The sequence below is a fragment of the Notolepis coatsorum genome (genome assembly GCF_963971535.1).
Source record: "Notolepis coatsorum genome assembly, chromosome: 9".
Lineage (NCBI taxonomy): Eukaryota > Metazoa > Chordata > Actinopteri > Aulopiformes > Paralepididae > Notolepis > Notolepis coatsorum.
This window is the reverse complement of record NC_140173.1, coordinates 83,271,577-83,297,800: the sequence shown is the minus strand read 5'-3', so window position 1 is coordinate 83,297,800 and position 26,224 is coordinate 83,271,577.

Here is a 26,224-nt window from a genome sequence, read left to right as displayed (position 1 = left end):
ATTCCGTGGCCAACGTTAGATGATTCATCTAGTGTGGGTGATATGATCATTAGAGCAGTTAGTATCGAACACGTTAAAAAATAACGCTGAATCTTACCGTAGCTTCCTCATAGCGTTGGGCGATGAGCGTGGAACAGAAATATTCCTATTATGGGATGTAGAAATATGCGATCCATTTCCAGGTTGTATAATAGTATATACGTCCAAATCATGTTGTTTATCGAGTTATTGGTAACGGATTGCTATCCGTTGTGTCTAGCTCGAGTCCTGGGACTATTACCGAGTGATCGGACCGAATTGGAATGAGCACCAGCTTCCATTTCCTGTTTCCGCTCTGGGCGATCCGCCGATCGGCCACCAGATGGCGCTCTTGAACCGTTGAGAGGGGATCAACAGTAGATCTCAAGTCTCCGGGGGAGAAATATGATTTCGATCACAGATTTTTGAAATATTGATATCAAAGACGTGGTACGGCGTCTTTGGCAGAATGAGCATGGCGGGGAATGACGTGGTACGGCGTTTTTGGCGACCATAGTGTTAAGCACTATACCAAAAATAAATAACAAATATATACTGATTGATTGATTGAAAAATGTTATTAACAGATTGCAGAATGGGTACAATACAGTACAGCTCAATGCACACAATTGTTAAGGGGATGCAGACCAGAGAAAGACTTTCAGGGTCCCCCATTTTCAATTCATAATGACATTGACATACACAACATACAGATATACAGATATAAGAATCTAATCTAATCATCTTTAAACTAATCTAATCATGACAATTAAGACATAGGCCTACAGACTTTGTAGTGCAAATAAAACAAAAAAACATATGTGTCGTGTGTGTCTCTCACTCTCTTTCTGTATCTCTCTGTATCTCTCTCTCTCTCTCTGAGCACCCGATGACTGTGCTATTAAACCAGGAAGTGCAGCACTATGTTGATAAGGCTGTCAGCAGTAGAGCCTCCACTACTGTAGTGCCCTGCCCTGCAACACAACAAACACAAGAGTGAACAAAAAACGCCCATGGACCTGTCTCTCGTTGACTGACTCGCTTGTGTTGTTCGTTGGATTCGTTTTGGATTATTTGGGCTTGCCAAACAAATTATCAAAACGTACACGGACCCGCGGACCGTGGTCTCTCGCTGACTGACTCGCTTGTGTTTTCGTTGTGTGTCCGACTATGCATGCTTTCGAACACCTGCCCAACTCTACCTCTGATTGGCTTACCATGAAATTGTACTCAACCTCAGCCAATCGTCAGCATGTATGCGCTTGTCTCGCGCGCTGCCCACTAACCAAGGAAGGAAAAAAAGTATTGCCTCTCGGTGCAGAGATCTAGTTGGTCTGATGAAAAAAACTGCTTCAATCATAGTAACGCGCCACATTTTTTGGCAGTAATGGTAACGGCGTTATTAATATTGGAAGAGTAATCCGTTAGATTACTGGTTACTGAAAAAAGTAACGCTGTTAGTACCGCCGTTATTTATAACGCCGTTATTCCCATCACTGGTTATTATCCTGTTTGTGTTGCAACAATGTGGACAAGCAGGCGCTATTGTAACTAACTGTGTCTCAATATCTGATTGCATTATTAGTGTTTATGTCCTTGACATGCTTGTATTTATGTGGACATAAATAAATCATTCAAATGTATGTGTGTGTATGTGTGCAACATAGCTCTAGGTTATTATTGGCATCCTCTAGACTTCACTTTGATTTTACATTGAGAAGAAAATTGTAAAGTATGTTCTGCATCCCTCTGACATATTCCACTTTGATCTTTTGACTGACCCCCCACAGAGGAGATCTTGTGGAGATCTCTCGAAGGGAACTCTATCACGTCAGAAGTCAATATTTCTCAAATTCCTGATCAATTACTAATGTATCTATTCAGTTAGTGCTGTGATGTGTTGCTTATATTATCAGTTCAGTATTGCATATAAGTCTTTATACAACGGCATGCAAATTTCTCGATTCTGATTGGCCATTCACACGTCTTTATTGGCAACAATCCACGGTCCTGGGCTCAGGACCCGCCCACAACCGAATCACATAACCCTCCCCGGCTCACTCCGGGAGAAAACAAGATCGCGGACAACAAATGGTTATGTTGAAAGCACCATAACGACTAAATATGAAGCGATTCTGTCAAGGGGAATGTGTTAGTCCTTTAAACAATGTTGGATGATGTAATTGATGGGTCTTGAGTCAATCTAGAACAAAAGAAAAATCGCGGTTTGATTGATAGATTAATTGATTGATTTAAATTTCTACTTCCTTCCCACTGACTGCAGCGTTCACTCTCACACTGTCCGACGCTGGCGTACCCACAAACACACACACACACACACACACACACACACACACACACACACACACACACACACACGCACACACACACACACACACATACACACTCCTGTCTGCAACAGCGGGGGAGTCAGACTGAGAGAGAAGCAGTGCTGTTTTAAGTGAGCATGGTCTATTGAATTGATTGATTGGTTGATTGCTAATTTTATTACTGTACCCCTGGTTTCCAACTGGTTAAGTTTAGGCTAAAAGAAATAAATAAAAAAATAGGGCGAAGAAAACGTTTTTTTTCCTATAGGGCAAAGAAAACCTTTTAATTTGTTTTACCTACTTTATATAGAAGCATCTAAGAATGAAGTTCTATGGAAAGTAGGTCTGCATTCCCTTAACAATTGTGTGTATTGAGCCGTACTGTATTGTACCCATTCTGCATCTGGTAATAAAATTTTCAATCAATCATTCCAATAATACACAGTTGGATGTGTTAGTTGGTTGGATGCACTTCAAGCTGCTTCCACATGAGGCAACTTCTCTCAATCATTCCAATAATACACAGTTGGATGTGTTAGTTTGGTTGGATGCACTTCAAGCTGCTTCCACATGGAGGCAACTTGTCTTTTTTGTAGTTGTGGGAACTACTTTTTCTGGCGGATGGTTTTTTCAATAAATCTTCGATTAATGTGTGTTTATTGTATAGAAATAAGGTTGGATGAATCTGGCAGTTGTATAAAAGCTTTACACCACGTGCAGTCGTGATTTGTGACCAATAAACCATGCCTAGGGGGGTCTAACGACCACCCCTAGGCATGGTTTATTGGTCACAAACCACTCCTGCGTGTGATGTAATGCTTAAGTAACACACACACACATGTCGTTTTGGCAGCTATGATAGCATTTAGCTATCAATCTATCTGTTTGAAATCTGTACGGTTTGAACCAAAGTCTGCCTTCTTTGACTATCTTTTCTGATTAGTTTTTCAGGCTAGTGCTTTCTGGAGTATTGGAGTTGGCATCCTCTTCAATCGGCAGCTCAGTTACTGTTACTTTGTGTTCAGGCTCCACCAAGTACATTACTTACCCACCGCCCCCACCGATGTATGCCTTTTTCATTTTATATAATATAAATAAAACCCATTTAGTTCATTTTTGCATATCAGTGCCCACATTTAAATAAAAAGTGCTAATTTGTAAAATACTGTGATGGAGAGGCACACATACACACATGGGGGCGACAGTGGCTCAGAAGATAGAGCGGTCGTCTGGTAATCCAAAGGTTCCTGGTTCGATTCCCCCTCCTCCCGGGAAGCGTGTCGAAGTGTACTTGAGCAAGACACTTAATCCCTAATTGCTGCTGATGTGCAGGTTGGCACCTTTGCCTCCACCATCGGTGTGTGAGTGAATGGGTGAATGTGAGGAACAAGAATTGTAAAGCACTTTGAATAAAAGAGTACCATTTACCTACTCTTAGTTATACCACTGGCCAGTATGGCTTACTACCAGTATACTTGTATGTCACTGTGCATATTAATACTGTACATACATCAGATTAGCATCATTATATATATTCCACTTAATCACTTGTTTACATTTAATCACTGTAATTTTGAATGCACTTTACTGTCACCTTTCACTCTGGTTACAACTTATTTTTGTTGTACTGTACTTGTGCCATACGATGACAATACATTAGGTACAGTAGGGCTGACCTCGACTAGTCGAATAGTCGACTAATCGATCGAAAGGAGCCATAGTCGACTGCCAATGTCTTAGTCAAATGCAAAAAATAAAAATAGGCCTAGAAGTTCAAGTTCAAGTTTCTTTATTAGTCGTCATACAGAATACAGAATACTTTGCATGAAATGTTTCTTTCTGTGTTCCTCCTGAGAGTGTGCTAGATAATAACAAGATAGTATAAAGTATAAAATAGAAAGTCAAGAAGTCAAGTACGTAACAAGTGTAAACAACAAAATTGTTCAGTGTATCTATATATACAGTATGTACAGCTGGTACAAAAAATGGTGAGGTATAGCTTAGCTTGTGGTGCCACCTTGTAGTGGTGAGGTGAAATAAGGAATGAGAATGATGTGCAATTTCCTTACCAATAATATAAATATAAATATAAAGTGTAAAGTGTGTCTAAAGTTGTAAAGTGGGTGCTACAGTGTGTTGTTTATTTAAAGTGAGTGTATGTGTGCTGTGGGTGTGTTGATGGTTTGCTTATTGTTCATTGTTCATTGAGCATCCTGATGGCCTGGGGATAGAAGCTCCTTCTCAGTCTCTTTGTGCTTGCCATGAGACTCCGGTATCGCTTGCCTGACTGCAGCAGTTCAAAGAGGCAGTTGTTTGGATGGCTGGAGTCTTTGATTATTCTCTTAGCCTTGTCCATGCACCGCTTGTTGTAAATGTCTTGGAGAGTGGGAAGCCCACCTCCAATTGTGCGTTCGGCTGAACGGGCCACTCTCTGTAGTCTGCTGCAGTCTTGTGCAGTGCTATTCCCAAACCAGGAGGTGATATTGCCAGTCAGGATGCTCTCTTGTGCATGAGTAGAAGTTCTTGAGGATCTTCTGACTCACGTTGAACTTCCTTAAGCGCGTAAGGAAGTAGAGGCGTTGTCATGCCTTCTTGATAACACTGTCAATGTGTGTGGTCCATGTCAAGTCCTCGGATATGTGGGCTCCGAGGTACTTAAAACTGTTCACTCTCTCAACCGGTGCCCTGTCTATGCTGAGGGGGCTGTAGTCCCTGACCCCCGACCTCCTAAAGTCCACAATCATCTTCTTTGTTTTGCTGACGTTCAGAGAGAGGCTGTTCTCTAGACACCATCCCGCTAGAACCTTTACCTCTTCCAGGTAGGCCCTCTCGTCGTTTGCAGAGATCAGGCCCACCACTACTGTGTCGTCAGCAAATTAGATGATTGTGTTGTTGTTCCGCTGTGCCACACAGTCATGTGTGTACAGGGAGTAGATGAGGGGATTCAGGACACAGCCCTGGGGGGCCCCTATGTTGAGAGTGATGAAGGAGGAGGTGCAGTTGCCTGCTCTCACCACCTGGGGTCTGCCCGTCAGGAAGTTAGCGTGGCTAACACTAATGGTGCGCATACCAGAGTGGCTAACTGCCTAAGAAAACGGGCACAGAGGCACTGAAAGAGGATTTCACCCGTCTAATGATCACACTAGACTAGACAAATATCAAGATGTATCCATCAGTTGACTAATTGCATGCTTTTGCAGAGGACAAGAAGCCTTCAGTCGACTCCTTCCGACATTAAGCACCCCCCACAGCCCAAATGGAATGACCCATTCGGGGGGGATCTGCACATTTTGGCCAATCAAAGTCGACTATACAAATCCTTAGTCGGGGAGAGGCCTAATGTGGAGACTGTCGACCTGGCGTGTAGCTCTGTGCGTGTGATGTCCGGAAGATGACACGAGGGACCTTCTTGGCTGTTGACCAGCTGTGGCCACATTGCCAGTTCAGCAGAAAATGGAGGAGTCAGCGGGTACCCCTGCAGGGAACCTTCAACCTTCTGCCACTGTGTGTTTCACTGGGGCATCCCAAACAGAGAAGGTATTTGTTTGCAAAGTCTTTATGTTTACATTTTGTTTGCGTTTCACACGTGCATATTAACTCAAATCAGCGCCAGACCCGAGGATAGTCGGGTTATCTCGCCGACCGTTCAGCGCCAGACCCGAGTATAGTTGGGTTATCTCGCCGACCGTTCAGCGCCAGACCCGAGTATAGTTGGGTTATCTCGCCGACCGTTCAGCGCCAGACCCGAGTATAGTTGGGTTTTCATCGTTATTTTTTTTTTATTTTTTTTTACCTTCTCTTTCTCCAATTTTTCTCTGTTTTTCTCCCCGTCCCAATTTAGTCGTTGTGCCAATTCCCCCCCCCCCCCCCCCCCCCCTCCCCTACCTGGTTGTTGTACGCATGTTCTCCTACGAGTTGGTACAAGGGCGTCCTGAAGCCGATCGCACGCTTCCTCCGATACGTGCGGCGACTGCCAGTGACGTCTTTTCACTTGGCAGCGAGGACTCTCATTGGTGAAGTGTAACACGTGGGAGGGCACGCTATCTCCACCAAGTCCTGCCCCCGCTGAGCAAGCGCCGAGACCTGACCTGTAGGCGTCGCTGTCCACAACGCCAGATTCCCACCCACTAATACTGCCAATTGTATTAGTATGAACGACCAGCCAAGCTGGTAGCAACGCCGAGAGCTGGGCTCAAACCCAGCATCTCCTGCGTTGGTGACGAGCGCAATCTCCGCTACGCCACCTGACCGCCTATCGTTATTTCTTTTATTAGATATTTCCATTCATTACAGGCACACAGACTCGGGGTTAACATGGGGAATCATCCTGAGAATGTCAGGCGAGGCTAGCGGGTGTCCCGATCCCATTGAGAAGTGTCAAATGCCCCCGATGCATCTGTTGTGGTGGATTATGTTGGCGACGCGATGGACACCAGTACTTGGACTCCCGATCAGACAATTGGAATATTCTTTTTGGGGTACCTCCTAGTGAAGGTAACGACTAAATGATATCAATCCTGCTGTGATCCAACCATGATTTCACCTCGATCGCAACGTGTGTGTGTAACGTTACTCCACAACGTATGCCGTTGGTGTTATGGTTTGTAACCGACCTCAAACGCAACGGCACAGACAGGAAGTTCAGAGTTAGCCAAATGCTAGGGCGTATTTATTTACAGAGTCAAAAGAAGGATAAAGTACAATAATCAAACAAACGGGGAGACTGCCTTTGGCAGAGTCATCTGCCGCTCTGCAGAATCCTCCTGGTGATAGTGGTGGGGAATTGGCATGTGACGTTGTAGCGGCTCTGCAGATACTCCCAGCAGATAGTGGTGGGGAATTGGCATGTGACGTTGTAGCGGCTCTGCAGATACTCCCAGCTTTCACCAAGCGCACCGCGTAAAGCGGGCAAAACGAGGCGCAGCTCCAAACGGGGAACAAGGTTCTCCACAGCGGTTCTCCACAGAAAGGTCCTGGAGAGAAAGTAGACCAGGAACAGCAACGGGGAAAGCAGGCAAATGCAGTTGTATTCCAGAACGACCCGACATCGATAGAAAGAAGGTCCAGGTATATAAAGCCCTCTGGGGCGCTGATTAGCACACACATCAGGTGCGTGATGGTAATTGATACTTAACCTAGAAGTGTGCGTTAGGCAACGGACCAATCATCACAGCACCCCAAGAAGCGTGTGGCGGGGAAAGAACCAATCCTCACAGTACCCCCCCCCCTCCACGGGAGCCACCCGGCGACCAGGGGCACTGGAGAGGGGGACAGAGACAGAGGCCCGGAGAGGGGAAACGGAGACGGGGACAGAGGACCGGTGAGGGAGGCTGGAGACGGGGACAGGGACCCGGTGAGGGGGGCCGGAGAAAGGGACAGGGAACCGGCGAGGGAGGCCGGAGACGGAGACAGAGGCCCGGAGAGGGGGCTAGAGACAGGGACACCAGGGGAACCCCGGGGCGAAGGACTGGACGCCGCCTGAAGACACTGGGCATGACAGGAGGGGCTCCTGATGGTGCCGGAGGACCAGGCGATGTGGGGCTCATGCAGCGCGAGCCAAGGCCTGCCCAGGACTACAGGGACAAGAGGAGAGCTGGTGATGAAAAACTGGAGTCTCTCAACGTGGTTACCAGCAATGGTGAGAAGGACTGGACAGGTGCGTTGAGTGATGTCAGCCAGGCGGCGATGATCCAGCGCGAAGACCTCCAAGGGCCTCTCGAGGTCCTCAAGTGGAATGTTGGCCCGGGTGACAAACCCAACGTCCAGGAAACTCCCATCAGCACCAGAGTCAATGAGTGCACCCACCGTCGCCCGCTGGTCCGCTCAGGCTAGGGTGACGTTCGTTAGGTGGTGCACGGGTGGGGGAACAGGAAAAACGGCTCACCAGGATCTCCCGGGGTCCCGGCGAGCCTGGTCTTCTTGGCCGGGTAGGGCAATTGGAGACACGGTGTCCATCCCGGCCGCAGTAGAGGCAAAGGCCGGACCTGAGCCTGGACTCCCGTTCGGCCGGGCTAAGGCGGGTGCGTCCCAGCTGCATGGGTTCCTCGGGAGGGAAAAACCCCACCAGTCACGGAGGGGGCAGGACGGTCAGCACTGTAGAGGCGGCTGCCGGGAAGGGAAGCCCCTGAGCGGAGGTCGATGGCACAGTTGTAAGGCCGGTGCGGAAGGACCTGAACCCGGGACTCACTGAAAATCTCCTCGAGGTCGTGGTACTCGGGGGGTACGTCTGGGGGTCCCAGTCGTGCTCGCTCACGCCTTCTCTCCCGGAGGCGTCCGTCGATGCGGATAGCGAGGCTGATCAGGCCCTCGAGAGAATCGGGCTCCTCTTGGGTCGCGAGCTGGTCCCTTACTGCGTCGTTGAGCCCCCTCAGGAAGGTGAGACGAAGCGCTTGATCGTTCCAACCGCTCTCCGTTGCGGCCAGTCTGAACTCCAGCGCGTAGTCTCTGACACTGCCACTGTCCTGCCGGAAGGTGCCCAACCGAGCTCCTGGGTCCTGGCCACGGGCTGGGTGGTGGAAAACCCTGCGGAGCTCTGCCACGAAGTCTGGGTAGGAAAAACAGAAATCAGCCCCCATTGCCCAGGAGGCAGTAACCCACTGTGCTGCTCGGCCCATGAGCAGGTTAGTCATGTAGGCTACTCGGGCTCCCCTTGAAGTGAATCGGCTGGGTTGATGACGAAAAACCAACTCACATTGCATGATGAATGATAGATAGTTGATGTCAAATGGGCCATAGTATTGTATCAATAGCTATAATATAGAATATATATATTAGAGGTGGGCATAGATAATTTTTTTTAATCTAGATTAATCTATCTGCAATCCTGGAGTTAATCTAGATTAATCTAGATTAAAATGGCTCATTTGAAGTCTGCCGAAGGCATTCAAAATATTTGTGTTCTACCCAAATAATGACCAGAAGTAAGTCCTTACTTTTTCTTTCCTCCTTACGTTTCTCAGGCCAGGTGGCCCATTACACCATGAGCCCATCTCCCGTTTCCAAAATGCATTACAGACTGTTTGAAAAAGCTGTTTTGCTATGATAATTGGTAATGAAATATCAAAATAATTGTTTTACAATTTAAATCCTCTAATATTGGACGGGTCTTGTATTTACCTCAGCTGCAAAGAGCACCAGGCCTTTATTTAAAGAGAGATGCTTATATAAGAGGCAGGCCTTAATTTAAAAAAAATTACACTCATGGACATAATCCATTCTATTTTTTAATACGTACATTGTCTGTCTACATTTATTTAGACTAACATTGGTATTTAAATATTGAGTGCAGTTGAGTAATTGTGAAACTGTGGTGGATTAACGTAATTCACACACTGAAGTTGTAACTGTCTATACTAGGTTGCGGGGCCCGCACGGACAATTTTGCGTGTGGTACCTTCTCAACAAAATTTTCATTCAATCAATCAATCAATCTGCACAGTGATTTATTGAGTGAACATTTTATTAACAGATTGCAGAATGGGTACAATACAGTACGGCTCAATACACACAATTGTTAAGGAGATGCAGACCAGAGAAAGACTTTCGTCTTGTTTACATCAGGGTCCCCCATTTTCAATTCATAATGAATTGTAAGTAAGGGTGCAACTTGCTCCGTGCAATCCATTCTTTGTGGATCTAGCCCACATGAAATGCATAGAAACTTGTTTTTGAGAAAACAACCTCAAAGTTTTGTATTGTAATTGTGATCTATGGACACGATCAGACAAAATTAAGTAAACATAAACAAATAATTGTGTGTTTTCGATATTTTATTGCCACTAGTTTGAAATAAGACATGTTAAGGAAGCAAAATATAACAAAATCTCAATATCGTCGAAAAAAGCAAAAAGGCGATTTCGGGGGTACTGTCTCGCCTTAAGGTTTATTCTTCAATTAAATATGACGGCTGTCGGGCGCCCAAGTGGCGATTCCCGGACCCGGCGTCATTTGCCGAATGTCTTCCCCCCACTCTGTCTCCCGTTCTTCCTCTTTCTCTCTCTCTACTGGACTGCCCAGTAGCAAAAAGCGATAAACGCTAAAAAATAAATCTTTAAAAAAAAATATATGGCAGCTGTCTGGATTAAGTATAATTGAAGTCCAAAGTAGAGGTTGGCAGACTGGAAGGAATGCAAGGCACTCTGATTGTCAATTTAAAAACCCATTATTCAAACAAGGATACGCTCCTATGCGTTTCGAGTTCAAACAGTGATTGTATAGCCTTATCTCTTCCCTCTCTCCCATCATGTTTGTGTGGTTATTACAGTATGTCTGTTCATTAACTGGGCACCCATTTTCTATTTTTCACTGTTTTGCCTTATCTGTGTTTTTGTAAGGGGCAGTACTTATAGGTCATGTGACCTCAACACTTTTAAATTGCTTTTAAATTGCCTCTCGTTTATTTTACTTTGCAGTGAAGACCGCTTGAAGTGGGAACACGTAGGAGCGTATCCATGTTTGAATAAAGGATTTTTAATAATAATAATCAGAGTGCCTCTACTTTGGACTTCCATTATACATGAGCTGAACAGCCTTTGCATTAATCCTATACATAATTGCCCTCTCCTTGAAGAGCACCAGGTTTTCTTTACTCCAACGTTACCATCATAATATTTGTTCAGTGCACTGCTTCTTGTGAGAATGGGATTTGGCGGAGCCCAATTGCAAAACACAGGAGGAGAGAGAATGGAGTGTTTAAGGGTATTTTAATGTAGTTTCCCCAAGCAGACAGTTTGACAAATGGAATGTGCGACAGACAGGTATAGGAATGTTCTTGGGGTTAGTACAGGTGCACTCCTTGTGCAGTACGGGATAATGTTCTTGGGGTTGGGACAGGTGCACTCCTTGTGCAGTACGGAGAATGTTCTTGAGGTTAGGACAGGTGCACTCCTTGTGCAGCACGAGGCAGGTAGACACAGGGCTGTGTCGTGGGTGAGAGCAGGAGCACTCCTTGTGCAGCACCAGCACGGGATGTCCAGGTAGGAGGGACACTGGAGCGGAGGTCCTGGGCACACAGAGAACAAAGGTTAGGTCATGGAATATAAATGAGTACAGGTAGCAAGACTTAGGTTCAGTCTTCTTACTTAGGAAGGTAGTTTAACACTCCCACAGGGATGAGTGACAGCTGTGTTGAGTGCAGAGCTGGCAGCGTGTGAACCCGGGGAACGGATGCTGCCCATATAAGGAAGTGAGGCTTCCGTTGTGAGTGTGGGAGAGGATGAGGAGGAGTGAAGAAGGTGTGTGGAGAATGTGGAGGGAGGATGAGGAGGAGTGAAGAAGGCTCTTGCTGTGATTATGACACTTCTTCATTGACCTTTCCACTCATGTTGAATTCCTAATTTTCTCTCTCAAAGTGCTTCACAGCGCTTCACAGCAGTGAAAAATACATAAAATAAGCATGACATTGACAGATCAAGAGCAATGCATGACATTCATGTGCAGACATAGAATTAGGTATAAAATGAGCATAGAACATTAATCACATCATTTCAAAATAAAGCATAGAACATTAAATCACATAATTTCTCATATTAGGATCTAACGTCTTAATAGAAACACAACCGTGCAAGCTGGAGCTACATGCTCGACTAGCCAGGCCAACAAAACAATGCTGTGTCAAAGGAATATGAATTGTCTGCAAATGAAGTTTCGTTCAGACAGTAGCTCACTTTATAGCAGGGATCATCAACTACATTTGTCCAAGGGTGGGGGCCTGTGAGGGCCAGACTTTCTATTATTGTTTATTATTATACAACAGGTAGGTCCGACCACACATTGTGATTGGCCGAGAGCGTTCTAAACAGTGAGTATATTCATGATATGATTTCGCTTGCATTAGACTAATACGTCATTTGTTTGCGTCGCCAAGCTTGTTGACGGCCTACTCCATTTGGAATTCCATAGCAACAAGACATCTTTAGGAACTATCTTTCTACGCCAAGTTCACTGAAATTGATATAAAAGACCCTAGAATTTTCTGTATTAATCCTATATTTTTCCCGACGGTGCACCCTGCTGTATAAAAGCAATAATACACTCGGAAGCCTGGGGTATGTCATGAATATTGCCACGGCTGTGATGCACCCGCGGGCACGGGAGCCAAGCGCACTAATATTCATGACACGGCTCGAGTGCATTATTGCTTAAATCTTTTCAGTGTTTCAGTATAAATTCAAAATCAATTTTATTTGTACGAGTCTATATCAGAGGTTCCAAAATCCGTTCAGCTCGGGAGTCGGGACTCAAACTACATCATGAATTAGCTACCATAACATCTACTACTGATAAACACAACAAACACTAACCCACCACTCTCACTTGTTATCACCACGTTAGTGACACAAACACAACACACACAGACACAAACACAACACACACACACACACACACACACACCTATCTAACGGAGAATGCTTTTCTTCAATTTTAATTAGGAAAATGTATTCACATACAACACATAATTGCTATGCATGTTACTCTGCCAACTGGCGACCCATTAATATTCTGCGGGCCGGATGGGAAGCTTTGGTGGGTCGGATGTGGCTGATGCCCATTCACTCTATAAGCTACATCTCATGGTTGAAGTTCAGACGGCAGCCCACTCACTCTACAAGCTACATCTCATGGTTGAAGTTCAGATGGTAGCCCACTCACTCTACAAGCTACATCTCATGGTTGAAGTTTGGTGGGTTTGAATTAGGCTATTTTACCCTAGACCAGGGCTGCAGTTTACATCAACAAAAAATTTGGTCTGTCCAACCCCCCCCCCCCCCCCCCCCCCGCCTCCAATGTACAGTTTCTACTCTCTTCTCTGGACTCTTCTTGTATCACAAACAGTACTGTATTTGTAAATCTGGTATGTCATAAATGTATGTTATGATGAATTGAAAATGGGGGACCCTGATGTAAACAAGACGAAAGTCTTTCTCTGGTCTGCATCCCAATTGTGTGTATTGAGCCGTACTGTATTGTACCCATTCTGCAATCTGTTAATACAGTTTTCAATCAATCAATCAATCAATCAATCAATCAATCAATCAATCAATCAATCAATCCATTGGTATCTTCCCCCACCTACAGATGTAGCAGTTAGGACCTACCCTTGCCGAGTGTTTCCGGGTAGCTTCTGTATTAACGGTATCAACCAGTAGGGGGCGCTCGGGGTACCCGGTTACTTTTCGTCCAGTGTGAGGGTTGTTACATTGCTCCATTCAAAATTAGTTTTTTTAATTTATTTTCCAGGTGAAGATAATTAGAAAAATATTTGAAGCATTTTTGAGTTTGGTAAATAAATGCTTTGCTTTTTTATACATTGTGCCTCCTGGTGGCATATAACAAAACAGCAATCAACCTCAAAATCAACTGCCAAGGCACCGCGTTAGAATGGTAGACAGTCCTAATGGCTCCACCTGTACTGTACAGGCCGAGGTTATTATTATTAATGTGTGCGTTCTAACGAATGAAAGACAAAAGAAAAATTGGTGAAATATGACGTTATATGTGTGGGATCTATCACCGTTTCAATATGGGTTGTGATTTGGAATATCTAAATGTAAAATAATATTTAAGGATATATAATATAAAGGAGCTGGAGATGATTCTGCTATGAGGGGAGTGGGATGTGCAATAAGGATTAGCAGAGGGTGTGGGAGGCAAGATGGAGAGAGAAGGACAGTAGTTAAGGAGCCGTAGAGCGTTTCATTCCATTGGGTGGGCAGTGCCATGAAGATTAGTAGAGGGTGGCAGACTGTTACGGTTAGCAGGTAAGTGGGAGTTCCAATTGTCGAGGAAGGAGACGGAGAAGTGTTTACTTTTCAAAACAAGGTTAACTCTTTATTTAAGAGAACAAGAGTAAAATGATACAGAACAGAGAGTTGGGTCAGCACTTGTTCAGGCGGTCCTGCTCGTAGTTTCTAGTGAAGCTCTAGCAAAGAACAAGAGAACAGAGCAGACATTATCAAGGGACATTCCAAACATTCCAACGTGTCAATTAGTGACAGCCAGAATGACAGCCAGTGACAGCTCCCAGATGTGACAGACAATCAGTGTGAGACAGCAAATCAGAAGTGACATACAATAAGTGCAAACCAAACAACAGGAAGTAAACCAGACAGACAGTAGGGTACCATCCTAAGGAGGATAGGACCCAGAACGTTACAGCAGACGCCTGTTAGTGATCAGGGGGCGAGAGACAGCACCTGTGAGATGGTAGATTGGTGAGACAAAGATGCATTATGTTGACATACTTGTCCATCCTCACTTTCACCAACATTTCCTCTCAGGAAATCAGCATCAGTTACTAGGGGGAAATATAAAAATGTTCACTATAGAATAGAATAGAAATCCTTTAATCATCCCGAGGGAAATTCGGCACTACATATCGCTCACATTGAACAACAATACACATTTAGGTAGTCAATAGGACTGAAATAGGAATAAGAATATAATAATATAAAAAATAAGAATAAAATAGAGTAAAGAATACAATACGGTCCTGGATATACATTCTGGTATATATATATACATTATAAAATCTTAAATATACAACTATCCAGCCAAAAATATACTGAAATATACAGTCAAATGTACAGTAATAAGTGTGAAAATGTAAAGTGAAAAGTGTCCAGGAAGATTTCTCCAGGCTGTACTGTCACCCTGTGCTCAGTGATGCAGTGAGGCACAGTGATGCATTATAGAGTCTAATGGCTGTCGGAATGAAGCCACTACTTGCCCAACTGGTATAATTAATCTTTTAAATGAATCACTGACTTGTATCATTGTATCGTGTATAGCTATAATGCAATTGTCTGCCATTACAACATTGTCATATGCATTGGTTTTCTGAGCCGGGGCGACTTTACTGTTATGCCTTCATGCATAACACAGTACATTTACATTTAGTCATTTAGCTGCCGCTTTTATCCAAAGCGACTTACAAGTATACTAGGAATAGTATTTCGTTTTTTCTCATTTCAGATATTGATTGAAGAAGTGTGTTTTTAGTCGACGGCGAAAGATTGGTCGGGATTCGGCTGTCCATTCGACCGCGGTGAGAAGTTCATTCCACCAGAATAGGCGGCTTCTCTCTGATGACCCTTCCGGAGCTCGGATAGCAGTGGGTCTGAGGCGGCCAGAGGATGCAGAGCGAAGGGGTCTTGAGGGTGTGTGTAGTTAGAGACCATTGACTGGAGGTAGGTGGGAGCCGTTCCCTTCGCAGTGCGATATGCCAGGTCGAGGACCTTGAAGCGGATTCATGCGGCAATGGGGAGCTGTATTCAAATCCATTATACAGCAGCTTTGTTAATACTGTGCTATGCAGGAAGGAGTGATGCAACAGGCAGGTCATGGTGTGTTAGCGTTGGCCAGCTCAGAAAATCTCTATCATATTTGAGGAAAAGAAAAGTAAATACTTTTTTGTTTATGCCACTGACTGGCGGCGGCCCATGACCTGCCCAATGAATATTGTGTAACGTTAGGAGCACTATGGAGTCACACAGACCGGTTCCAACCCGCGTTTTGTTGGCACAACTTACAAAGTGAGAAATTAGGGGTTAAAGGCCAAGTTGAAGAGGTGAGTTTTGAGCAGTTTTTTGAATGAGTCCAGAGTTGGGGCGGTGCGGAGTTCTGCGGGGAGGGAGTTCCAGAGGGTGGGAGCTGCCACACTGAAAGCTCTGTCCCCGAAGGTCCGCAGTCTGGTTCAGGAGATGGAGAGCTGACCAGTGTCCGTGGATCGCAGGGACCGTGACTGAGTGTAGGGGTGGAGGAGGTCAGTGAGGTACTGAGGTGCCAGAGCGTAGAGGGATTTGTAGGTGAGCAGGAGGGTTTTGTAGGTGATGCAGGATTTGATGGGGAGCCAGTGGAGGTGGATGAGGGTGGGGGTGATGTGCTGCCAGGGTTTGGTGCGGGTTTGAACCCTGGCAGCTGAATTTTGAACATACTGGAGCCTGTCCAGGGTTTTGCTTGGGACCCCGGACAGGACCCCCGGGAGATGACACCAGGCGAACGTGTGCAAGAAAGAAAGGGCAGATTAGCGATAGTGGTAAAGGTTATTCCCTCCTGTCTCAATAGAGTATTACTCCTTTACATTTAACGGCCATCTCTTAGCTGGCCTGCAGGTGGGTTTCATTGTAATAGTGTGCTGTGCTAATGTTAGCTAATGTATCCCTGGAGTTCTAATACCAACTAACTACTGTTGATAGATCTAGTACACTTGCCACTCTGAAACGTCGTGCAGCCCTCACAGTTGATTCTTATCTTCCTCTTCTTCTTCCTCCTGGTACTCACGGTCAGACCCGGGGTCATATATGTAGGTCCATGTTATCAGACTGTGTTATAGGAGGGGCTAATGAATATTAAGGACTATGGGCGGGGCCATCCCAAAATAACTTGTAAATTGGAAGGATAGATAGAGCGAGGTGCACTGTGGTACTTCATTAGAAATTACAAATGGGGCTTCTGCCTGAAATGGGAATCAAACTGTAGTGGCCTTCTCCTTGCTCTTAGCTAGACGTTTAATATTGCTGATGTGGAAGCATGTCTCTCCACCTACACACAGCAGTTGGGGGTCCTACAGGCTCTAAAACTAGAAAAAACAAGGTGCTCATTGAACAGATCTTTAGTCAAGTTTGAGAAAACTTGGAGACCGAACCTAAAACATGCGTTTGTATTGATCACAGCATCGTATTTTACCGGACCTAAAACATGCTTTTGTATTGATCACAGCATCGTATTTTACCATGCTTTTGGTAACTATTGCAGCTGTGTGAAACGACCCCCACCCCCTTGATGATCTTGTGAAGAAACATCTATATATGGTATAATAATAATAATAATAATAATAATAATAATAATAATAATAATAATAATAATAATAATAATAATAATAATAATAATAATAATAATAATCTTCATTTATATAGCACCTTTCATACACAGAATGCAGCTCAAAGCGCTTAACAGAGACACGTCTTCTTTAAACAAGTCAAGAAGAAACAACAACACAATAAGTCAAGAAAAAAACAAGTATACCATAAGGTCCACATTTTTTTTAATAAATGCAAAATTAATAAATGCAACACTCCCAGACATACCCCACGCGAAGGTAAGGAAAAACTCACTAAAACCTAGCAATAGGAAAAAATGCACCACAGGCAATGTGGAGGAGAGAAACCTTAGAAGGGCCATTCAAGGGGGGATCTTAGATGTCGGTGATAGTAGTGTTGCATGTTGCATTAAAAACAGTTGGTAAGCATGCACCCATGTGTGTAGTGAAACACAGATGAGTGCATGCGATAGCAACTGAACATTTTGAAACATTTAATATAGAGCTGATAGTGATAGCAACTGAACATTTTAAAAGATTAAAGATAGAACTGATAGTGGATCTATTCTACACTCTGGTCATCACTCCGAGACAGCCGAAGACAGGGAGACAGGAGGCGACGCAGAGAGGGCCGCGTCATCACGGGACGTCCAACACTCCGGTCATCACTACGAGACAGCCGGAGATAGGGAGACAGGGGGCGGCGCAGAGAGGGTCGCATCCTGGGTGGGTGTCATCACGGGACATCCAGCACTCCAGTCATCACTCCGGGACAGCCACTCACAGGGAGACGGGACAGGTGTTAGACTGCTCGCGTGATTGTGATGGGCGAACATAGCAATAGATACAAGTGGTAGGCATATATGTGAATAGAATAGATATATGAAGTAAGCATATTATGTGAATAGAATAGAACAGTCAGTTTTGAGGAGTTGTTTCCTTGTAGGTGAGTGACACTGCTGGCTTGATGAAACTGACCGCGCAGCATGTCAGAGATAGAGAGTATATACGTTTGATTTGGATATAATATAGGTTTCAGGCGAGCAACCTGAATGATTTGCGCATATGCATATAACACGTCATATCTCACTATCTAGAAAACGAGACTGGATTATTTTGAAACGGGGCAATGTTTAGCGTGGAACAGCGCACAAACGAAGGTATGTAGAAATGAACTGGTTTGTCAATGTTGAACTATAAATGGTGCCTGTCAAATGAGCCATATTGTCTCCATAGCTATAATATAGAATATACGATGGGTCCGCAAACATCGTGAAAATTGTCAATAACGCTGGCGTCAGATGGAAAAACAGCGAGTTAATGAGTTAAGGTTGTTTTTTTATTTAACAGTATCCAACTATCCATTATATCCAACATGGATATGGCTTTTTTTTTCATAGTCATAGGCTTCTAGCAGTCAGCGCCAGTGACAATTTGAATGAAGTGACAACAACCCTACACACAACAGAAAACGCTGTCCGTGGTGCTGAAACATTTCAGTACTAAGACAGTAACGTCGAGCCGCCAGCAGTACATACTATTACTACATACTAGTACATACTACCAAGACCAAACAAGCGAGCATGCACGGTGCAGGAGAGATGATAAAAACATGTCTGCCTACCTGAAAACGGTAGAACACTGAAGATGGTCTGGTGCTCAGGGGTGGTGGAAATAAACTCCCCCATGAGAACCTGAATGTCCCACTACGGTGCCCCAGGCCTCGCATCAACTTCAAAACACTACTCCTACCTACAAAGCCCTCCATAGCCTGGACCCCCCTACCTGACTGACCTCCTTCTCCCCTACCCGCCCCACCCGTTCCCTCCGGTCCTCTTCCACTCTTTCCCTCACTGTCCCATCATCCAAACTTAAACGTTTTGGTGACCGGGCATTTTCATGAGCTGCACCCAGACTGTGGAACACCCTCCCTCAGACTGTCCGAGACTCTCCCTCACTCTCCACCTTTAAATCCCGACTCAAAACCTACCTGTTCTCCCAAGCATACAACCTTCCCTACCCATAACCACTCTCCTCCAACCTACTGTACCACCTCCCCTCCCCTTCCCTACTTCCTCTCCTCTCTCCTGCCTCCCTTTCCCCTCGGTTTCCTTACCTCCCTGACTGTTCCCCTACTGGACTCTGTATCTGTTACTTGTTACCCGTGGTTGTATGTCCTTTGTCTTCATACTGTTGCTTATTCCCTGGGGTTCTTTGTTTCTTTGTTCATTTGTTTTGCTCATTGTCAGCGTCTTTGGGTTCCTGAAAAGCACTTTATAAATAAAATGTATTATTATTATTATCGGTAGCCTCTCACGGGCTAAGAACGTCACAGTCTTGTGTTTTTGGTCTTTGGCAACAGCTTGTGTTGTGTTGTGTTGTGTTGTGTTGAGAGCAGTGTATTAATCGGTGTCGACGGCCTCTGTGTATTGATGGGACTTCTCATCCTCCCTACATTTTCCCCCTGGCTTTCGCCAGTTGTTAAATCCTCCTTTCGCAAAACTCCCATCCCTGATCCTTTCTGCACTGACGAGCTTCTTCTCTATAGCAGAGCCACACAAGAAGCACACCAGCCTTATCACTTTCTCTGAGATAGTGAAGCCACTGGCCTGCTAAATCACACTCTGCACTCAGCCCTTTTGGACTATTAACAGATTGTATGGAATATGCTGCTAACATGTTTTATCCCGTTGATACATCATATTACCTTAGGCTGTGTTTTTCTTAATAGTTGTTTTTGTTTTTAGTTTTAGATCTAAATTGAACTAAATCTGAATCTGAATCAAGGAAACTATAAAAGAAGGAAGGGTCATTACATTACAGTGTAACCAAACATAGTGTCATATCTACGGCGTAGATATATTGGGTTTTACTGTTCTTCTCCATGCATCTCCCATTGGCTTCAATAGAACTGGCACCAAGCGGAGCATAGAATGCTGGTATTATGATGTAATGACCCTTCCTTCTTTTATAGTTTCCTTGGTCTGAATGAGAAGATGGATGAACAGTATGAATGGAGAAATCCATAACACTAAAGATGGCAGCAACAACAAAACTATTTGCTACAAAATAAACATTCAGAGAAAATAATTATTTGTATAGACATTTAAAATGAATTAGGATCTCTGCCAAAAGGCTGGGAATTGTGCAGAAACCACCGGATGGCACATGTGTAGAAACTGGTCTAAGTTATCAAGTTGGCGGCAGAATGAAGCGACTTCTCTTTGACTAAGCTACATTGCAAGGTCACATAACCCTGTCGGGCAGGCTAATGGGTTCCTCTAGTCTAGAAACAATTCTACCAATAACTAACAACCTTGTATGAGACGTGATGTTATCTTTTTTATTTTTTTACTAATTTATTTATTTATTTTAAGAAATATTGAGCGGATAATTAGCACATTACACACAGCTAATTAAGAATGTGCATCTTGGCTTATCCCTCTGAGACACGTATGTTACTCATATGTATGCATAATTATGTATAATCACCAGAGGGGCACGAGTGCTGGGTCAGCCTGGAGCTCCACGTCTCGCTCAAAAGGACAGTTTACTGTAACACGGATGACCTCGGCGTCCCTGGCCTTTCAGACGGCCCCTCTCTAACTACCATGTAGGTCCACACTGCTGAGCTGAGGAATTTCCCCCACAAATGTGCACTATGCAGTTTAGAATGAGGGGGGGGGGGTTGTTTACATTTGCAGACACAGCAATTAATTTACAAAAGATATTAAAGGTGTTATAGATAACGTTTTATGTAGAGTTATTTTATATATATTTTTTTATATATAATACATCCACAGAGCACTTTTAGAAAGGTGCGTAATAAAAGTATTGCTTTCCCCTCCAATAGAAATATTTATTAATGAATTTATAATTTTGAATAATATTGGCAGGTCCAAAATGAATGTTGATAAATGACATGCTGGTGCTCTAGTGCGACATCTAGTGGCTGAATGTTATCTATAGCACCCTTTTAACTATAAATATTATGTAATTCTTATAATATTATCCCATAGAAAAATTTATTATTGTAAAACGATTGAAACGAGAATATACTTCTTGGAATAGTATGTGTGTTTCTTAACAAATACATTCGTTCCAGGGACCCTCAGGACAGTTTCTTTATAAAAATACTGCATGTATACCATATAAATGTTTCTTTGAAAACTGCAGTACACTGTTAAAAGTACCACATTTTAATTTCTGTTGTTAAAAGATGTGCTCATTTGTTACCACTAAATTTGATCAAACAGGTAATTCAAGCTCTGGTTTTGTCAAATCTTGACTATTGTCCTGCAGTATGGTCGAATATAATGACGAATAAACTGAAAAAATTACAAATGGTACAAAACAAAGCAGCACGTATAGCGCTTCGCTGTGAGTACAGAACTAATGTTGCAGCGATGCACAGTTGTTTAACTTGGTTACTTGTCAAACATAAGTTACTCTGCTCACTCCTTGTATTCACTAGGAATATTCCTGTTACAAAGATCCCCTCAATTTTATATAACAATTTATCTATAAGTCTTGACAGACAACCACTCCACCAGACATGCTTCCGCACAAGGTTTTACACTTCTTCCAAAAGTGAGGTAGAATGCAATGAAGCGAACTGTCATATTCCGTGGTATGCAGGAATGTAACTCTCTTCCCAGACATGTTAAGCAGGAGAATAGTAAATATTGTTTCAGAATCTTGGTAAAACAACATTTTCAACAAAAGAAATTGACATCCCCTACGTGTACGTAAATGAAAATGTATGTGTCTGATAAAGAGATAGGGATATACGTAGGTGAAAAGGTATGTGTTGTATAATTGGTTGATATGAACATAGATAATGTATGTACAAGCTAAATAGTATTATGCTGTATTGTATTATGAATTAATTATGAGTAGGTATTGTTGTATTGTATTATGAAGTGATTAGGAGTATGTATTGTATTATGAATTTGATTAGGATTATTTATTGTTGTTTTAATTGTCTGTATGCCATGTGAATGTTGTGAGTGTATAACGTCTGTGTTAGGGTGGCGTTAACTTGAGCCCAAGAGCAGGACACAGGGGAGAGAGAATGGAGCGGTTTAGGTTGTTCAATGTTCCCAACAGGTACCATGCAGACAGGGTTATAGCAAACAGGAATGTTCAACAGGTGCGAGCAGGAGCACTCCTCGTGCTCCACAGGAACGTCCAGGCGGGTGGTGTCTCGTGAGACAGCGTAGGCCGGCGGCAGATGGTCCTGGGCACAGGGAGACAGAGGTTAGAGCAAGGCAGGGTAACAGACAGAGCAGCCAGGTAGGTTACGTCCTCGTACCTATAGGTAGGTGTAGCGACACTCGGACGGTGAGTGTCAGGAACCGCAGGGCTCATATCAGCGCCGGTGATGACCTGACGAGTCTCAGGTGTGCAGATAGGACTTGGCTGACAGCGTGTGAACACAGCGACAGGAAGCTGCCCATATAAGGGCGTGGAAGCAGGGGGAGAGAGAGAGGCTCAGGCAGTGATTGTAACAGTCTGTAACTGTATTTTACATGTTATGGACCCCAGGAGGAATAGCCACAGCACTGCTGTGGCTAATGGGGATCCAAATAAACTTAAACTTAAACCTCCCTTGTTGTAGGGTACAGCATTCACACGCCCTGCTGTACAAGGACAAGCCTCAGTCCATGTCCCCTCCAGCGGTGAACATCCAAGGACATACGCCGACCGGTGGACTTTAAAAAAAATTGTGTTTACATTCAACTTTCAAGTTATTCCAAAATCTGGGAATGCCAGTTGAATACATGAATACAAGCTTCATTCAACGGAGTTGCACGGTCAGTGTCACTGTACTCGTATACACGACTGAAAGATTACATTCATGTGTTTGTGCCAAGATGTGCTTTTAGCAAGTCAAAGTGAGAAAGATGTAAACAGAAGAGCATCTTCTGTGACATCAGTCCACGTATAATGTAGTATATTAGTGTAGCTAAGGGGCTAGACAACCCTGACTGTATTGAGATATGTTAGATTAAACCACTACTAAAGAATATTAATTTAGCCAGACAGTACAGTTACTCAAAATGGCGGACACTCCATTAACTGCACGGGGACAGGGATACAAGTTGAACAAGCATTAGTTTAATGTCAATAGCAAACATACATATTATTTATTACGGTTCTCCTTTAATACTAGAATGTCAGTGCAACAAAGTCAACGGTAACGAATAGTTCCTAGACTACGGATACTCGACCGGTGGAGCTCTGAATGGAGTGAGACGAAGCGAGGCGATACAGGGAAAAGCAAGATGGTGGCTGGAGACGGTTGGTTCTCTCTAGAGCTCCTGCTCCAGAGAAACTGTAGACTGGTCGGATAATCCTGTCGTCGCTGGGATAAGGGGTCTCGTACGGAACCGGTCCTTGTATTCCTAGCGCCCGATGGCAGGGTTAATAGCTATTAATCCAAAAGCCTGTTGGCATAGATGGTAGCTAGTTAGCTTCGTTTGTACGTGAAGCTAACCCGCAGATGGTCTCCAATGAGTAGTTATATCCAAACGTCGCTGGGTTTAACTATAAGTCTCTCCACGTTACTTCGCTTACACAAGTCACTATACTGTGCCAATAATGGCTCGACATTATTATAGTGGTATCTAATTAGCCATTAGCTCTCTATAACGATACACTGCTATCGGTCTGTGTACAACTGCACAAGACGTCTTCACTCTCGCTCTGCTAGTTTTCCTGTTATGCTGCTGCACATCGTCTACACCAGTGATTCCCAACCTGGGGTCCGCGGACCCCTGGGGGTCCGCCAGGGGGCGCAGGGGGTCCGCCAGACCACAGATGATTTGAGGTATTTAAAAAAATAAAATAAAATTTATTATTATTTTTTTTATTTTTTTTTTATTTTTTTTATCATCAGAAGCATGAATAGTCTCTCCACTACAATAAAAAATAAAGATAAATAAATAAACATCTAGACATGATTTTTTAACGTTAACAGTAGGCTACCGGGTAGCCGCTAAAACGCGAATCAGTTGACTGTATCACTTTCTGTAGCTAGCCTAGCACGCTAGTTAACTTTCTCGGCTCGTCTGCAGTCAGCCGCCAGAGGCGAAAATGTGTGACAAATGAAAAGGAGATGACGGCAGCTCATCTGCAAAAAAAGTTAGGACCTACAGCAATCGCGAAAATTACATCACCATGGGCTTCACTGAGGGACCAGACAAACGACCTGAGTGTGTGATTTGTGGAGAAAAGTTGGCAAACTCGAGCCTGAAGCCCAGCAAGCTGAAGAGACATCAGGCGTCTAAGCACCCAGAAACCGTTGGGAAGGATCCAGACTTTTTTCGGAGGAAAGAACAGTCTCTCAAGGCGAACAAGCCTGTTGATGTTAGAGTAGCGTGGAGCAGGGGTGGCAGTGATTTACAGAAGGCTACCGAAGCCTCCTTTGAGTGTTCGCTTTTAATTGCAAAAGCAAAGAAACCGCACAATATTGGCGAGCAGCTCATCAAACCAGCCTGCATCAAAATGGTTTAGAAACTGTGCGGCCCACAGGTGGCGGATAAACTAAAATCAGTACCACTCTCGAACAATGTAGTGAAAGACCGAATTGATAAGATGTCAAGTGATTGCGAGCAGCAGCTGTCAGAAAAGCTTAGAAAGGGTCCATTTGCCATACAACTTGATGAAACTACAACTGTCGCAGACGAGGCTGTGCTCATCGTTTATGTGCAATATATTGAAAATGAGGATCTGAACCAGGACATTCTCATGTCAGTCAACCTTACTACCACCACTCGAGGTGAGGATATTTTTACTGCAGTGGATTCTTACTTCATTCAACATAAATGCAAACCGTTCACCATTAGGGCCTGATTTGAGAGGATGAATACAGGATTTGAATATTGGCCAAAATTTTGAAATACATATGGTGCAAGATTAGATTTGTTGATTGAAGGCACAAGTCAAAGAAGCATAGTGGGTCTAATTATGATGCATATGCCTGTGTATAAGCAGTTTGTTATTAAAATGACAAAAAAAAGGTATTAAACCCAGCTAGGACAGATTCTCTCTGCTACTGATTGGAATTTCCTGTCTCATATTTAGTTTAATTTGTTGCATTGATTTGTTCCATAAATGCAAACCGTTCACCATTAGGGACTGATTTGAGAGGATGAATACAGGATTTGAATATTGGCCAAACATTTTGAAATGCATATGGTGCAAGATGAGATTTGTTGATTGAAGGCACAAGTTAAAGAAGCATAGTGGGTCTAATTGTGATGCATATGCCTGTGTATAAGCAGTTTGTTATTAAAATGACAAAAAAAAGGTATTAAACCCAGCTAGGACAGATTCTCTCTGCTACTGATTGGAATTTCCTGTCTCATATTTAGTTTAATTTGTTGCATTGATTTGTTCCATAAATGCAAACCGTTCACCATTAGGGCCTGATTTGAGAGGATGAATACAGCATTTGAATATTGGCCAAACATTTTGAAATGCATATGGTGCAAGATGAGATTTGTTGATTGAAGGCACAAGTCAAAGAAGCATAGTGGGTCTAATTGTGATGCATATGCCTGTGTATAAGCAGTTTGTTATTAAAATGAAAAAAAAAAAAGTATTTTATGGTATCTTATTAGGAGGGGGTCCGCGAATTTCATCAGAGATGTTTGGGGGTCCCTGGGGGGAAAAAGGTTGGGAACCACTGGTCTACACAACGTACTCTATATTAGTTCCCTGTGGACTCCGCCTATTCACCTGTACAGAATCAATGCGCTCGCTCTGGGCTTGTCCGGGCATGTCTGAACATGTTCTGAAGACATGTCTAGGGGGGCGCGCGCCCTGGCGCCTACAGCGTTAAGAATGGGACCTACCATAAGCGAATGGAGAATACTGTTAGGCAAACAGATGATGTAAAGATATATATCTTATATATATAAACAATATATAAGTTATACAAAATAATAAACGCAGACTTTCAGTGTTAATCTGGACCTTCAGAACAATTAGGGTATACAGTTCACTATCCATCCACTCTTGGAAGGCAAGTGTCAAACATGAGGCTTGTGGG